This window comes from Diceros bicornis, chromosome 14 (assembly GCF_020826845.1).
Source record: "Diceros bicornis minor isolate mBicDic1 chromosome 14, mDicBic1.mat.cur, whole genome shotgun sequence".
NCBI classification, from domain to species: Eukaryota; Metazoa; Chordata; class Mammalia; order Perissodactyla; family Rhinocerotidae; genus Diceros; species Diceros bicornis.
The window spans coordinates 35,038,023-35,056,364 of record NC_080753.1 but is presented as its reverse complement, the minus strand read 5'-3'; the positions used below and the strand labels follow the sequence as shown (position 1 = coordinate 35,056,364).

The following is an 18,342-nucleotide window of genomic DNA, read 5'->3' as shown; positions in this document are numbered from 1 at the left end:
AAATATTAGAAAATCAAATTCAACAATACATTAATAGAATCATACACCATGATCAAGTGGGATTTATTCCAGGGATGCAAGGATGGTTCAACATCGGCAAATCAATCAATGTGATACACCACATTAACAAAATGAAGGATAAAAATCACATGATCATCTCAATAGATGTGGCAAAAGGATTTTACAAAATTCAACATCCATCTATGATAAAAACTCTCAACAAAGTGGGTAAAGAGGGAACATACCTCAACATAACAAAGGCCATATATGAAAAGCCTATAGTTAACATCATACTTGATGGTGAAAAGCTGAAAGCTTTTCCTCTAAGATCAGGAACAAGACAAGAATGCCCACTCTCACAACTTTTATTCAGCATAGTATTGGAAGTCCTAGCCAGAGCAATTAGGCAAAAGAAAAAAAGAAATAAAAGGCATCCAAATTGGAAAGGTAAAAGTAAAACTGTTGCTAATTGCAGATGACATATTATTTATAGAACACCCTAAAGGCTCCACCAGAAAACTGTTAGAACTAATAAGTAAATTCAGTAAAGTTGACAGAAACAAAATCAATATACAGAAATCTGCTGCACTTCTATACACTAATAACGAACTAACAGAAAGAAAAATTAAGAAAACAATCCCATTTACAGTTGTATCAAAAAGAGTAAAATAGCCATGAAAAATTTAACTATAGAGGTGAGAGACCTGTACATTACAAAACATTGATGAAAGAAATTGAGGAAGACACAAATAAATGGAAAGATATTCCCGGATTATGAATTGGAAGAGCTAATATTGTTAAAATGTCCATACAACCTAAAGCAATCTACAGATTCAATGCAATTCCTATCAAAATTCCAACGCCATTGTCACAGAAATAGAACAAACAACCCTAAAATCTGTAGGGAACCACAAAAGACTCTGAATAGCCCAAGCAATCTTGAGAGAAAAGAACAAAGCTGGAGGTCTCACACTTCCTAATTTCAAACTGCATTACAAAGCCATGATAATCAAAATGATATGATATTGGCATAAAAACAGACAATAGAGCAATGGAACAGAATAGAGAGCCCAGAAATAAACCCACACATATACAGTCAATTAATTTATGTCAAAGGAGCCAACAATATACAACGGGGAAAGGACAATCTCTTTAATAAATAGTGCTTGGAAAACTAGAACCCCATGCAAAAGAATGAAATTGTACCACTATCTTACACTATACACAAAAATTAATGCAAAATAGATTAAAGACTTGAATGAAAGACCTGAAACTATAAAACCCCTTGAACAAAACATAGGTGGTAAGTTCCTTGACATTGGTCTTGGCGATGACTTTTTGCATCTGATACCAAAAACAAACGCAATGAAAACAAAATTAAACAAGTGACCCTACATCAAATTAAAAAGCTTGTGCACATAGAAGGAAGCCATAAACAAAATAGAAAGGCAACTTACTGAAAGGGAGAAAATATTTGCAAATCATATATCTGATAAGGAGTTAATATTCAAAATATATAAAGAACTCATACATCTCAATAGCAAAAAACTCAAACAATCCTATAAATAAATGGGCAGAGGATCTGAGTAGACATTTTTCCAAAGAAGACATACAGATGGCCAGCAGGTACATGAAAAGATGCTCAACATCACTTATCATCAGGGAAATGCAAATCAAAACCACGATGAGATATCACCTCACACCTGTTAGAATGGCTATTAACAAAAAGACAAGAGATAACAAATGCTGTCGAGGATGTGGAGAAAGAAAATCCTTGTGCACTGTTAGTGGGAATGTAAACTGGTATAGCCAATATGGGAAACAATATGAAGATTCATTAAAAAATTAAAAATAGAACTACCATATGATCCAGGAATTCTGCTTCTGGATATTTATCCACAGAAAACAAAAACACTAACTTGAAAAGATGCACCCCCCATGTTCACAACCAAGCTATGGAAACAACCTAAATGTCCATCAATGGATGACTGGATAAAGAAGATGTGGTATATATATTTTTCAGCAGTAAAAAAGAATGAAATGTTACCATTTGCAATAACATGGGTAAACCTTGAGGACATTGTGCTAAGTGAAATAAATCAGACGGAGAAAGACAAATACCACAGAATCTCTCTTATATGTGGAATCTAAACAAACAAAACTCCAAGCTCATAAATACAGAGAATGGATTGGTGGTTGCCAGAGGCTGAGAGTGGGGGATGAGTGGAATGAGTGAAGGGGGATAAAAGATATAAACTTCAGGTTAAAATAAATAAATCATGGAAATGTAATGCACAGCATAAAATCTATAGTTAATAATACTATCTCACATATTTGAAAGTTGCTAAGAGAACAGATCTTAAAAGGATCATCACAAGAAAAAAGATTCCACAATTATGTATGGCGATGGATGTTAACTAGACTTATTGTGGTGATCATTTTGCAATGCATGCAAATATCAAATAATTATTTTGTACACCTGAAACTTGTATTAGTTTACATTACATTATGTTGTATGTCAATTACACTTAAAAGAAAATACTTAAAAAAATTTTTTTTAAAGATCAAATTTTGAGCTGCTAGGTTGGTGGACATGTGGAAATTTGGAGAAAGTGGTGCAGGAAAGTTCTGCACCCTTTCCTCATACCTCGTCTTAGGCATCAATTGTATCTCTCTGTTCCTGAGATACATCCTTTTATAATAAACCAGTGATCTCACAAGTAAAAAAAAAAAAATTAAATTTTAATCTAGGTTGTTTAACCTTCTGTAAGAAATGGGTTCACCATATGACATGCCCGTCAAAATCCAGTATTCAGAAGCCCAATGGCCTGACCACCTAGCAGGTCCAACACTAAAGTCCCATGAATCTATTTGCTTCAGTCAATATCACTTTGTGTGCTCTATGGCCAATCGACATTAACCTTAACTGGTCAGAATCTCCAGTGCTATGGGCTGTCAGCAGTTTACCATCAAACAGTGGACGGGTGCAGCACTCCTTTGGATTTGCCACAATGGAACAGATGAGCTGTTCCATCAGTGACCCATGCTTCATTACCAGGCAGCATATCTGTTCTCATGTCCTAATGGCCAATGGTTTGGGTAAAGCAGCAGATGAGCACATCTTCTGCCCACCATCTCTTCATGCAGTTTACTGAGGCCTCTGCATCCAGGCTTGGCCCTCAAGTAGATGTGCCATTTCCATTTCACATGGGCACCTTTCCTACCTCTTACAATTTTGGCTCAGAGAATATCTCTTAGGAATGAGAAGTCATAACTTTTTCTTGGGCATGATAATTGTTATTCGTTAGGATTTGATAACACCAATGCAGTTACATCTGAAGGGGCTTCTATTCCTCAGAGTTGGAGGAAAGCCTTAAGTCAAAAAGCCCAGAGCCCACTGAATAATGGGAGAGTCACACTGTCCAAGGCCACAAGCAGCTGTCAGATTGGCAAGAGACACCTGTAATTTCATGGTTCTGAGGAGGATGGAGGACAAAGGCAGAGCTTGTTTCAGACTTAACAGAACTGCTTCCAAGGCCTCATTCAAATTTAGCTGTATTTTTGGAGACTTGAATCAAAGAATGTAAGAAAATTCTCAGGTGCATAACGCGTTGTCTCCAACACTAAAGAAGCAATCAGATGGAGGACGTCCTTCTCTGTCGCTGTGGGTTGTATAAAGTCAGTGATTCCCCTGAGGAGTTTGTGTGCCCAGACCCCAGGCCTAATCGTATTTCAGTTTGAGAAAACTGAATAGGGAATCTCTGGTGCCTGATCCATATTAGTCTCACAAGACCAAATCATGGGCTGTGACTTTTTCTCCCCCAAATCCTCTTTCAGGTGGGACTTCTGGTAATGGCAGTATGAGGAGGTTGGGCAAGTCTTCCCACAGAAGATAATTATGAAAACTGGACAAAAATATTGAAAGCAAATATTGAAGTCACTGAAACAAAGGCAGGCAGAAATACGAGAAGAACTTCAATCTCGAATAATTACTACTATAACGTGTAAGAACTGCAGGTTTGTAGCCTCCTTACCTGTGGATGCTTCCAATCCCCCAGCAGATGCCCCAGTGGCTCAAGGGGGCAGTTGATAGAACTCAGAGTGCAAAATGAGCTGGAAATTTAAAGGAGAAAACTTTGAAAGTCGAGCACAACAGCAGGATTGAGATACCAGATCTAAATATAAGCTCTGTCAAAACCCCTGATTGATCACTAAACGATGCATAGGTGTGGGACACTATAGAGAAACTGCTAAAAATCAGGGAGAACCTAGAGGAATGTCAACCTCTGACAGAAAGGCTGATCCTGGTGAAGTCTGCAAGTCTGCACATTTGACTGATGAATCCTCCAATCAGCACAAAGATCAGGCAACAAAAACCAAAAATCTTACTGGATTAAGGTATCAAAGGTCAGAATTTGTGGCTGGCAGTGCATTTGGAAATTTGGGGAAAATACCAGAAACAAGGCAAGCACAGAGAAGGTGAGTGCCAAAATCTGAATAGAAATGGCCCAAATCCTGTGTTGACCACTAAATCACAAGAGATGCAGGGTAGATCCCTCAAGACCCAGGATAAAATGCAGCAACTGGATACTGGAAAATGGAGTAGAGACATCAACTCTTGCACACTGCAGGGGTTCAGATTTCACAGAGTGGTCCATGTAGGTAACCACCTTCTACAAAAAAAAAAAAAAAAAAAAAAAAAAAAACAGTCTTCAGAAAAATAAAATAGATTCCAGATTTTCTAAAACATAATATCTTCAATGCCCAGTTTTAACTTAAATACTACCAGATATGAAAAGAAACATAAATGTGTGAGTATAATGAGAAAATCAACAGAAATGTATTCCCAGTGTGCCCTGATGTTAGATTTAGCACCCAAATAATTCTACACAGCTATAAGAAATATATTCAAAGAAATACATGAAAATATGTTGAAGGAATTAAAGGAAATCTTGATATTAAAGAGTAAACAGACAGGAAATCTGAATAAAGAAATGGAAAATATAAAAAGGACCAAACAGAAATTCTGTAACTGAAAATTAAAAAATGAAATAAAAGTTCGATGGAAGGTCTGGGAAGGCAGAATAAAGAATCAATGAGATTGAATGTAAATTCTTAGAAATTACCCAATCAAAAAAAAACAGAAAAAAGATTGAATAAAACTAATGAGCCTCAGAAACCCATAAGAGAATGCAAAAAAGATGAATAGACAGAGTCCAAAAATTATAAGAAGGAGAAAAAGAACACAAAAACGATTTGAAGAAATGTTTGAAAGTTCCCCAAATTTGGTGAAAAACTTTAGCATATAAATCCAAGAAGCTCAACATACACCAAAAGACAGAACCACAAAGAAGACCACATCCAGGCTCATCAATGTCCAACTGATGAAAACCAAAAATGAGAAAGAATATTGAAAGCAGCAAGTGGTAATCACACATTACATACAGACTGTGGTGTTTTTAAAAATGTTCACAAATTCTTTATATTCCTCCTTTCAAGTGGTAGAACTAATTCCCCTCCTCTTGAGTGTGTGGACTGAACTCAGTGACTCACTTTTTTTTTTGGGGGGGGGGGCGTGGAGGAAGATCAGCCCTGAGCTAACATCCATGCCAATCCTCCTCTTTTTGCTGAAGACCAGCTCTGAGCTAACATCTATTGCCAATCCTCCTCCTTTTTTTTCCCAAAGCCCCAGTAGATAGTTGTGTGTCATAGTTGCACATCCTTCTAGTTGCTGTATGTGGGACGTGGCCTCAGCATGGCGAGAGAAGCGGTGCGGCGGTGCGCGCCCGAAATCCGAACCCCAGGCTGCCAGTAGCGTAGCGCGTGCACTTAACCACTAAGCCACGGGCCCCAGTGACTCACTTCTAATGAATAGAATTAAGCTGAAGTGATGTTATGTGACTTCAGAGATTAGATGACAATGGGGATTGTGGCTTTCTGCTTTCTCTTCCTCTCTCCGTCTCTCAGATCATTTGTTTTGGAAGAAGCCAGGTGCCATGTCATAAAGATCCTCACTTGTGGGCCGGCCAGTGGCTTTGGCGGTTGGGTGCACGCGCTCCGCTGCTGGCGCCCAGGTTCGGATCCCGGGGCGCGCTGACGCGCGGCTTCTCCGGCCATGCTGGGGCCGCGTCCCGCGTGCAGCAGCTGGAGGGATGTGCAGCTGTGGCATACAGCTGTCTGCTGGGGCTTTGGGGGGAAAAATAAATAAATAAAATCTTTATTAAAAAAAAAAAAATCCTCACTTGTGGAAAGGCCCATGCAGTGAGGAGCTGAAGCTTCAGCTGAGTCAGAAGGAACTGAAGCCTCTGACCAATAGCCACATGTGTGAGCTTGAACACAGATCCTCCAGCCCTAGTCAAGCCTTCACATTATTGCAGGTTCAGTTGACACCTTGATTCCAACCTAATGAGAAACCTTTAGCAGAACTACCCAGCTAAGTTGCTCCTAGGGTTGTGATCCTCAGAAATTTACTCACATAATAAATATTTGTTGCTCCTAAATTTTATTATAATTAGGTACACAGCAATGGTTAACTATTACAGGCATTGGTGTCTGGAAATGGGTTGCTATTAATAGAAACTTTGAAATGAGGGAGCAGATTTGGATCTGGGCAGTGGGTGGAAGCTGGAAGGACTTTGAGATGACTTTTTAGGAGAATTAGATTAGCAGAAACACTGCAAATTTCCAATGAAAGGGGGAGAGAGAATATAAAATGCAAAGCGGCCTATAGAGCCCTAAAATTCTACTGGTAAGATGCAGGCTGAAAAATCATGCAACTGCAAACTCAGGCTGCCCTTCATGGAAAAAGATGGATCACTAAGAGTGTAGAACCAGGATCCCAAGTGTATAGCCAAGAGCCATAGAGAATTCCTCCTGGGCAGTAGAAGGACTGAGTCCAATCAAGAAACCTCCAGCATTTGCCTGGCTGGATGTAAACATTGCTATGCACCAGTGACTCTTTTGTGCCTCCTATTTCCCCCTCAATAGTGGTTATCCCATACCTGCCCCATAACTGTATGTGAGGTCTGTTGGAGGAAGGGAGGAGATAACTTGGCTCTTTAGTTCACAGGTCTTCAGACCATGAGGAACTCTACGTGAAGAGCTTCACTTACATAAATACACTCAGTGAGCCTCAACTGCACCTGGACCTGATGCAGAAGATGACATTCTGGACTTTGCACTGATTCTGTAAGGGAATGAGAGTTTTGGAAGCTCGGATGGGAGGGACTTTGTTTTGCATGTGGGAAGTAACAAAGATTCTCTCCTTAACAAACTTTAGTTAGGCTCCCCTGAGCCTTCTGTGTGACTTGGGGTTCCATGTCCATCTTTACATCACCCAGTTTTAGGAGAAATCCTGTCAAGTTGGTTTAGCAAGTATCCTCCACCCTTGATATCTGGTTAAATTTTTCATTCCCACCATCCCCCAGGTAATATCTGATCATCATGGTCTGCCTTCAGCAAGAATCCTGTTAGATCAGCCCCGGCTCCTTGGCTATAAATGCCCACTTTTCCTTGCTGTATTCAAAGTTGAGCCTGATATCTCTCCCCTACTGCAAAACCCCCATGGCAGTAGTCCTTTGAATAAAGTCTTTCTTTTTTCTTTCTTTTTTTTTTTTTGTGAGGAAGATCAGCCCTGAGCTAACCAATCCTTCTCTTTTTGCTGAGGAAGACCGGCCCTGAGCTAACATTCATTGCCAATCCTCTTCCTTTTTTTCCCCAAAGCCCCAGTAGATAGTGGATAGTAGTATGTTATAGTTGCACATCCTTCTAGTTGCTGTATGTGGGACGCTGCCTCAGCATGGCCGGACAAGCAGTGCCTCGGTGTGCGCCCAGAATCCGAAGCCAGGCCGCTAGCAGCGGAGCACGCCACTCAACCACTAAGCCACAGGGCCAGCTTGCTGAATAAAGTCTTTCTAACTGTTCTTTACAAAGTGTCAGAATGATTCTTATTTCTTTGACAGAGTAACATAAATAATTAGTGGCCAGAAGGTTGATTGTGGTAGTTTTCAAATGTCCACAAATTCTTTGATACTCAAGAGGTGGAGACTAATTCCCCTCCCTATGAGCGTTGGCTGGACTTATTGGCTCACTCCTAATGAATAGAAGAAAACAGAAGTGATGGTGTACAACTTCAGAGACTAGGTCTCAAAGGCACTGTGATTTCCTGCCTGCTTTACTCTCCTGGTCACTCTTTTTGAAGTAAGTTATCTGCCACGTTGTGTGGACACTTTGCTGTGAGACACCCACACAGCAAGGAACTGAGGATTTTGTCAACAAACACATGAATGAGCTTTGAAATGGATTCTTCCATGCCAATCAAGCCGTTCAGTTCTGGCTGACGTCTTGATTGCAACCTTATGAGAGACCCAGAACTAGAACCACCAAGCTAAGCCACTCCTTGTTCCTTCACCCACTGGAAACATGTGAGGTAATAAATCTTTGTTGTTTTAACTGCTCTGTTGTTTTAAATTTTGGAATATTTTGTTACAAACCATTAGATGACTACTGTACAGGGAAGCAACAATGTAATCAATGGCTGGTTTCTCGTTAAAAATAATGGAGGCCAAAAGAAATTGGAGTCACATATTCAAAGTCCCTATAAAAACACCTGCCAAACAGACTTCTTTATGTACCAAAACTGTCTTTCAAAATAAAGATGATCTTTTAAAGTATTCATATTTTCTTTATTTTTTTTAATTTTCATAGTAGATTTTGTTCCATTATTTTTATTTTTATAGTGATTGTCTGAGAGGTTACAATATACATTCTTAACGTTTCACAGTCTACATCCAGTTAATAATCTCCAATTCAAAGTATAGATATCTTGCAACCATTTAGACCTCTATACCATGCCCATCTTTTATGTTATTGGTGTGATATATGATACATCAATGTAGGTTGCAAACTCCAAAAGAAAATGTTATAATTTTAGTTTTAAAGAGTTACGTGTTTATTAAGTAACAGGAAAAGGGTAAAAAAAAAGCAGAGATAGACTTTTGCATTTAGCCAAATATATGACATTTCTGATACTCTTCATCTTTTCTGAGAGTCTGAGTCTCCTTCTGATGTCATTTGCTCTCAGCCTGAAGAACTTCACTTGCCATTTCTTATAGTACAGGTCTGATGGTGACAAATTCTGCTCATTTCCTTTACCTAAAAATCTCTTCATTTTGCCTTCATTCTTGAAGGACCTTTTTGGTGGGTATAGAATTCTGGGTTGACAATATTTTCCTTTTAGGACATTAAAGGTGTTGTTCCACTTTCTTCTGGCTCTAAGGTTTCTGATGAGAAGTCATCAGACAGGAAAGGAGAGACAGAAGAACCCAAAACAGAAAAAAATGTCACATTAGAGTTAATATCTATCGTATCAACAACTACAATAAACCTTACAGATCACCACTCCAATTAAAAGGCGGAAATTGTCAGAATAGGTTAAGAAGCAAAACCCAACTATGTGCTGCTTACAAGAGATGCACATTCAATATAAAGACACAGCTTGAAAGTAAATTGATCAAAAAAGATACATCATGTAAAGAGTAACCATAAGGAGGCTAAAGTGGCTGTATTAATATCAGGATAAAAACCAGACTTCAAAATAGAATCCATTGCTAGAGATAAAAAGAGACACTTCATAATGATAAAATCTAATAGATTGAGAAATTACACGATTACAAATAGAAAGGTAATCAGTAGTTGTCTAGGCCTGGGGGTAGGGAGAGAGGATCAAATACAAAGAGGCATGCAGATGCTTTGTAGAATAAGAAAATTTTTTAGAATGTGAGATGACATGTTCTATATGTTCATCATGATAGCAGTTCCATGATTCTAAACAATTACTGATATTCATGTAACTGTACATCTAAAATTGGTGAATTTCATTTTATGTAAAGACTCTAAGAAGTTTCTAAAAATGGGGATAAAAAAGGCAAAGATACTTTTAGATAAATAAAACAGAGAAATCATTGCTAGCAGTCCTGCACTGAAGTAATTTTAAAGGAAGTCCTCCAGGATGAAGGAAAATTACACTAGATGATAACTCCTACATACAGAAAGGAATAACTAATGACAGAAATTGTACATAATATTCTGTTTCTGTACATTTTTGTTAATTTCTTTAAAAGATATATGACTTTAAATAAAAAAAAGTATTACACTGCATTATTGTGCTTATAATGTATATTGATGTAATATATATGACAACAATAGCATAAAGGTGGTTAAACAGAACTATATTGCTGCAAGTTTCCTATTTTTTCCTAGTTGTAATTCAATGTCACTTTAAGTAGACTGTGAAAAGTTAAAAATGCAGGTTTCGGGCCGGCCCTGTGGCTTAGCGGTTAAGTGCACACGCTCTGCTACTGGCGGCCCTGGTTCGGAGCCCGGGCGCGCACTGACGCACCGCTTCTCCGGCCATGCTGAGGCCGCGTCCCACATACAGCAACTAGAAGAATGTGCAACTGTGACATACAACTATCTACTGGGGCTTTGGGGAAAAAAAGGAGGAGGATTGGCAATGGATGTTAGCTCAGAGCTGGTCTTACTCAGCAAAAAGAGGAGGATTAGCATGGATGTTAGCTCAGGGCTGATCTTCCTCACAAAAAAAAAATTGCAGGTTTCAATTCTTACAACAACAATAAAAAATCAATGAAAATAAATATAGCTAAAAAGCCATGGGAAGAATTATAATCATGAACAAGAAGTATTTGCCTGAAATAAAGGAAGGTAGGAAAGGAGGAATAGAAATGAAAGAGAGATGAGAAAATTCAAAAACAAATACAAAATGATAGACCAAAATCCTACCATATCAATAATGATATTAAAGGCAAATTGACTAAAATTCCAACCAAAAGATTGAGATTATCAGACTGTATAAATATCAAGATGGACTATACGCTATGTATAATAGAAAAACTTTAATACAAAACCAAAAATAGGTTAAAAGTTAAAGAATGGAAGAATATGCCATATAAATAGAAAGTAAAGAAAACTGCAATGGCTGTATTACTATGAAGCAAATAGACAAGGAATATTGCTAAAGACAAAGAGGCACTTTTTATAATGATAATAAGTCAGTATTACAGCAAGACAAGAGTAATGAATGTATAAGTACCTAATACAGAGCTCCAAAATAGATGAAGCATAAAGCAGCAGAAGTGAAAAAGAAATAGATAAAATAACAATTATATTTAGAGATCAGTACTCCTATCTCATTCATAGAACAAGTAAACAGAAAACAAGCAAGGATATAGAAGACAAACCATATCGTGGGCTAACTTGACCTGATTCACATGTATTGAGTACCACATCCAACAAGAACAGAGATTTTTTCAAATGCCCATTAAACATTCACAAAAATAGACCATATTATGGCCCTAAAACAAATCTCAATAAAATTTAAAGGGATTGAAATTGTAGAGTATATTCTCTGACCACAATAGCATTACATTAGAAATCTGTAACATGAAGATATCTGGAAAATTCCCAACTATTTGAAAAACACACTTCAAACCCATGATTTAGCATGGCTTAAAGAAGAAATTACAAGGGAAATTAGAATTCTTTTTAACTGGATGAAAATGTAACCAAAATTTGTGGGTGACAGCCAAAACAGTGTTTAAGGGAAATTTATAACATTAAATGGATAATAAGAGACTATTATAAACAACTTAAGCAAAGAGATTTGATAACTGATATGAAATGGACAAATTCCTTCACTTTTTTGAGTTATAATTGACATATAACATTATATTAGTTTCAGGTGAACAACATAATGATTTGATATTTTTATGTATTGTGAAATAATAACCACAAAAGTCTAGTTAACACCCAACACCATAGGTAGTAAAAGAATTTCTTTTTTTCTTGTGGTGAGAACTTTTAAGATCTACTCTCTTAGCAACTTTCAAATATACAATACAGTATTAGTAACTATAATTGCCATGCTGTACATTACATCCCCATGACTTATTTGTTTTATAAGTGGAAGTTTGTACCTTTTCACCACCTTCACCAATTTTGCCCATCACCATCCCCTCCCGTCCGTTGCCTCTGGGAACCACCAAACCACCAATCCGTTCTCTGTATCTATGAGCTTAGATTTTTTGTTTGTTTCTTTGTTTTTTAGATTCCACAAATAAGTGAAATCATACAGCATTTATCTTCCTCTGACTATTTCACTTACTATAATGCTCTCAAGGTGCATTCATGTTGTTTCAAATGGCAAGATTTCATCCTTTTTTATAACTGAATAATATTCCATTATGTGTGTACACATATATATATGTATATCATATCACATCTTCTTTATCCATTCATCCATCAATGGACATTTAGGTTGTTTCCATATCTTGGCTATTGTAAATACTGCTTCAATAAACATAGGGGTGCATATCTCTTCTCAAGTTAATGTATTTGTTTTCTTTGGATAAATACCCACAAATGGAATTGCTGGATCATCTAATAGTTCTATTTTTAATTTTTTGGGAAACTCCATACTGTTTTTCATAGTGGCTGCACCAATTTATATTCCCACAAAGAGTGCACAAGGTTTCCTTTTCTCCACATTCTTGCCAACACTTGTTATTTCTTCCCTTTTTGATAATAGCCGTTCTAACAGCTGTGAGGTCATACCTCATTTTGGTTTTGATTGCATTTCCCTGATGATTAGTGATGTTGAGCATCTTTTCATAAATCTATTGGCCATCTGTATGTCTTCTTTGGAAAAATATCTATTCAGATCCTTTGCCCAATTTTTTTCCTTCCTCCTCCCTTTTCCTCTAGTAACCATCAACCTATTCTCTGTGTCTATTTGTTTTTTTGTTCTTGTTTTCCTTATCTTCCACTTATGAGTGAAATTACACACTATATGACTTTCTCCACCTGACTTATTTGGCTTAGCATTATACCTTCAAGATCCATCCATGCTGTCGCAAATGGCAAGATTTCATCTTTTTTATGGCTAGTATTCCATTGTGTATATATACCACATCTTCTTTATCCATTCGTCTATTGATGGGCACTTAGGTTGTTTCCAAGTCTTGGCTATAGTGAATAATGCTACAATGAACATAAGGGTGCAAATATCTTTTCACATTTGTGTTTTCATGTTCTTTGGATAAAAAATCAGAAGAGGAATAGCTGGATCATATGGCAGTTTTATTCTTAATTTTTTGAGGACTCTCCATACTGTTTTCCATTGTGGCTGCACCAGTTTGCATTCCCACCAGCAGTGTATGAGGGTTCCCTTCTCTCCATATCCTCTCCAACACTTGTTATTTCTTTTTTTTTTTTTTATCTTTTAAAATTCTTTTTTTATTGATGTCTTAATAGTTTATAACATTGTGAAATTTTAGTTATACATTATTGTTTGTCAGTCACCATATAAATGCATCTCTTCACCCCTTGTGTCCACCTCCCAAACCCCCTTGCCCCTGGTAACCACCAAACAGTTCTCTCTGTCTGTGTGTTAATTATCTTCCACATATGAGTGAAATCATGCTGTGTTTGTCTTTCTCTCTCTGGCTTATTTCGCTTAACATAATACCCTCCAGGTCCATCCACGTTGTTGCAAATGGGACAATTTTGTCTTTTTTATGGCTGAGTAGTATTCCATTGTATATATATGTATATACCACATCTTCTTTTTTTTTTTTTTTTTATGGAAGTAAATCTGAGATTTAATGGTATATTGGTTTTTTTGGGTTTTTTTTTTTTTCTAATTGAATTTTTTTTTTTAATTTTTTGTTTATTGCAGTAACATTGGTTTATAACATTGTAAAAATTTCAGGTGTACATCATTGTACTTCTATTTCTGCATAGATTACATCATGTTCACCACCCAAATACTAATTACAACCCATCACCACACACATGTACCGAATTATCCCTTTCACCCTCCTCCCTCCCCCCTTCCCCTCTGGTAACCACCAATCCAATCTCCGTCCCTATGTGTTTGTTTATTGTTGTTATTATCTACTACTTAATGAAGGAAATCATACGGTATTTGACCTTCTCCCTCTGACTTATTTCACTTTGCATTATACCCTCAATGTCCATCCATGTTGTCACAAATGGCTGGTATATATACACAATGGAATACTACTCAGCCATAAGAAACGATGAAATCCAACACTTGTTATTTCTTGTCTTGTTAATTATAGCCATTCTGACAGGCATGAGGTGATATCTCATTGTAGTTTGGATTTGCATTTCCCTAATAATTAGTGATGTTGAACATTTTTTCATGTGCCTGTTGGCCATCTGTATATCTTCTTTGGAAAGATGTCTGTTCAGAGCCTCTGCCCATTTCTTAATTAGGTTGTTTGTATTTTTGTTGTTGAGTTGTATGGACTCTTTCTATATTTTAGATATTAACTTCTTATTAGTTGTATGTTTGCAAATATCTTTTCCCAATTGTTATGCTGTGTTTTCATTTTGTTTATGGTTTCTTCTGCTGTGCATAAGTTTTTAGTTTGATGTAATCCTATTTGTTTATTTTTTACTTTTTTTCTCTTGTCTAGTGAGACACGGTATTAAAAAACATACTGCTAAGACCAATGTCAAAGACCTTACTGCCTATGTTTTCTTCTAGAAGTTTTATGGTTTCAGGTCTTACATTCAAGTCTTTAATCCATTTTGAGTTAATTTTTGTGTGTGTGTCCAGTTTCATTCTTTTTCCTGTGGCTGTCCACTTTTCCCAACACCATTTATTGAAGAGACTGTCCTTTCCTCATTGTATGTTCTTGGCTCCTTTGGCATAAACTAATTGACCATATACATGGGTTTATTTCTGGGCCCTTTATTCTGTTCCATTGTTCTATGTGTCTGTTTTTATGCCAATACCATACTGTTTTGACTACTATAGCTTTGTAATATAGTTTTAAATTGGGGAGCATGATGCCTCCAGCTTGTTTCAAGATTGCTTTGGCTATTGGAGGTCTTTTGTGGTTCCATACAAATTTTAGGATTGTTTGTTCTATTTCTGTGAAAAATGCCATTGAAATTTTGATAGAGATTCCATTAAATCTGTAGATTGCTTTGGGTTGTATGGACATTTTAACAATATTAATTCTTCCAATCCATGAACACAGAATATCTTTCCATTTATTTTGTCTTCTTCAATTTCTTTCATCAATGTCCTATAGTCTCCAGTATAGGACACTTAGACCTTAGATGTCTTAGGTGCTTTATAGGTCTTCCATCTCCTTGGTTAAATAATTTCCTATGTATTTTATTCTTTTTGATGCAATTATAAATGGATTTCTTTTCCTAATTTGTCTTATAGTTTGTTATTAGTGTATAGAAATACAACATATTTTTGTACACTGATTTTGTACCTGAAAATTTACTGAATTTGCCTACTAGTTCCAAAAATTTTTTGGTAGATTCTTTAGGGTTTCTATATATAACATCATGTGATCTGCAGATAGCAACAGTTTTACTTCTTCCTTTCCAATTTGGATGCCTTTTATTTATTTTTCTTGCCTAATTGCCATGGCTAGGACTTCTAATACTATGTTGAATAAAAGTGGTGAGATTGGGCATCCTTGTCTTGTTCCTGATCTTAGAGGAAAAGCTTCCAGCTTTTCACCATTGAGTATGATTTTAGCTATGGGCTTGTCATATATGGCCTTTATTATTTTGAGGTATCTTCCCTTTATAGTCACTTTGTTAGAGTTTTTATCACAAGTTGATGTTGAATTTTGTCAAATGCTTTCTCTGCATCTATTGAGATGATCATATGATTTTTATTTTTTATTTTGTTAACATGCTGTACCACATTCATTGATTTGTAAATGTTGAACCATCCTTGCATCCCTGGAATAAATGCCACTTCATCATGGTGTATGATTCTTTTTATGTACTGTTGAATTCAATTTATTAATATTTTGTTGAGAATTTTTCCATCTATGTTCATGGGAGATATTGGCCTATAATTTTCTTTTTTGTGGTGTCCTTGTATGGTTTTGATATCAGGGTAATTATGGCTTCATAAAATGAGTTTGGAAGTGTTCTCTCCTCTTTTATTTTTTGGAAGAATTTGAGAAGGATTGGTATTAATTTTTCTTTCAATGTTTGGTAGAATTCACCAGTGAAGCCGTCTGGTCCTGGACATTTGTTTGTTGGAGGTTTTTGATTGCTAATTCAATCTCCTTACTAATCACCAGTGTGTTCAGATGTTCTATTTCTTAAGGATTCAGTTTTGGAATATTGTGCATTTCCTGGAATTTATCTATTTCTTCTAGGTTGTCCAATTTGTTGGTGTATAATTGTTTGTAGCAGTCTCTTGTGATCCTTTTTACTTCTGTGGTATCAGTTATAACATCTCCTCTTTCATTTCTGATTTTGAGTCCTCTTTTTTTTTTTCTGAGGAAGATCGGCCCTGAGCTAACATCTGCCAATCCTCCTCTTTTTTTGCTGAGGAAGACTGGCCCTGTGCTAACATCCATGCCCATCTTCCTCTACTTTATATGTGATGCTGCCACAGCATGGCTTGGCAGTGCGTTGGTGCGTGCCCGGGATCCGAACCGGTGAACCCTGGGCCGCCATGGCAGAGAACACTCACTTAACTGCTTGCGCCACCAGGCCGGCCCCTTGAGTCCTCTTTTTTTCATGATGAGCATAGCTAAGTGTTTATTTAATTTTGTTTATCTTTTCAAAGAATCAGCTCTTGGTTTCATTGATCTTTTCTTTTTTTTTTTTTTTTTGCTTTTTTTTTTTTTTTTTTGGTCTGTATTTCATTTATTTCTGCTCTGATTTTTGTTATTTCCTTCCTTCTACTAATTTTGGGTGTCTTTTGCTCTTTTGCTAGTTCTTTGAGGTGTAATGTTAGGTTGTTTCAGACTTTTCTTGTTTCTTAAGGTAGTTATTTATCGCTATGAACTTCCCTCTTAGAACTGCTTTCCCGCATTTCATAAGTTTTTGTATACTTTATTTCCATTTTCATATGTCTCAAGGTATTTTTCAATTTTTCCATTATTTCTTCATTGGCCCATTGTTTAGTAGCATGTTGTTTAACCTCCACAATTTTGTGAATTTTCCAGTTTTCTTCTTGTAACTGATTTCCCGTTTCATAGCGCTGTGGTTGGAAAAATGCTTGATATGATTTCAATCCTTTTAATTTTATTAAGACTTGTTTTATGTTCTTACACATGATCTATCCTTGAGAATGTTTCATGAGCACTTGAGAAGAATGTGTATATTCTGTTGCTTTTGGATGAAATGTTCTGTATATATCTGTTCAGTCTATCTGGCACAATGTGTCATTTAAAGCCGATGTTTCGCTATTGATTTTCCCTCTGGAAGATCTATCCTTTGATGTAAGTGGGGTATTAAAGTCCCCTTTAAGTCTGTTAATATTTATTTTATATATTTAGGTGCTCCTATGTTGGGTGGATAAATATTTACAAATGTTATATCCTCTTGTTGTATTGACCCCTTTATCATTATGTAATGACCTTCTTTGTCTTTTATTACAGTCTTTGTTTTAAAGACTATTTTTTCTGATATAAGTATAGCAACCCCAGCTTTCTTTTGGTTTCCTTTTGCATGGAATATCTTTTTCCACCTCTTCGCTTTCAGTGTGTTTGTCCTTACCTCCAAAGTGAGTCTCTTATAGGAGGCAGCATGTAGATGGGTCTTGTGTTTCTATCCATTCATCCACTCATGCCTTTTGATTGGAGAATTTAGTCCTTTCACGCTTAAAGTATTATTGATAGGTATGTACTTTTGCCTTTTTAAAATCGTTTTCTGGCTTTTTTTTTTAGTTCCTCTCTGTTCCTTTCTTCTCTTATTCTCTGCCTTTGTGGTTTGATGAATGTCTTTAGTGGTATGCTTAGATTACTTTCTCATTATCTTTTGGGTATCTACTATAGGTTTTGCTTTGTGGTTAACACAAGGATTACATATAATAACTTATATTCATACAAGTCTATTTTAAGTTAATAACAACTTAAGTTTGAATGCATTCTAAGGCTCTATATTATTAGTCCCCCCCTCAAAAGGTTTTAGGTATTTTATGTCACATTTTACAGCTTTTTGTTTTGTGTATCTATTAACAAATTATTATAGTTACAGTTATTTTTACTACTTTGTCTTTTACCCTTCATGTTAACTTTATAAGTGATTAATCCACTAATTTTACTATATATTTATCTTTATTAGTGAGATTTACACTTCCATATGTTTTCTTGTTACTAATTAGTGCCCTTTATATTCAGGTTAAAGAAATCCCTTTAACATTTCTTGTAAGGCTGGTTTAGTGGTATAAACTCCTGTAGCTTTTGCTTGTCTGGTGTTGAACCCCTCTAGTGTATTTTTCAATGCAGTTATTGTATTCTTCAG

The 18,342-nt window shown here is 36.4% G+C and overlaps 1 long non-coding RNA gene across 3 annotated transcripts in view; it reads right to left on the bottom strand.

Moving 5' to 3' along the window:
* Window positions 1–8,683: 8,683 nt before the first annotated feature.
* The window catches only part of LOC131413919 (uncharacterized), a 42,236-nt gene continuing 32,577 nt past the window's right edge, over window positions 8,684–18,342 (bottom strand). For all 3 annotated transcript variants that reach the window (XR_009222062.1, XR_009222061.1, XR_009222064.1), the window contains one exon: window positions 8,684–9,281. This is a non-coding gene — a long non-coding RNA (uncharacterized LOC131413919). The remainder of the gene's footprint in view (window positions 9,282–18,342) is intronic.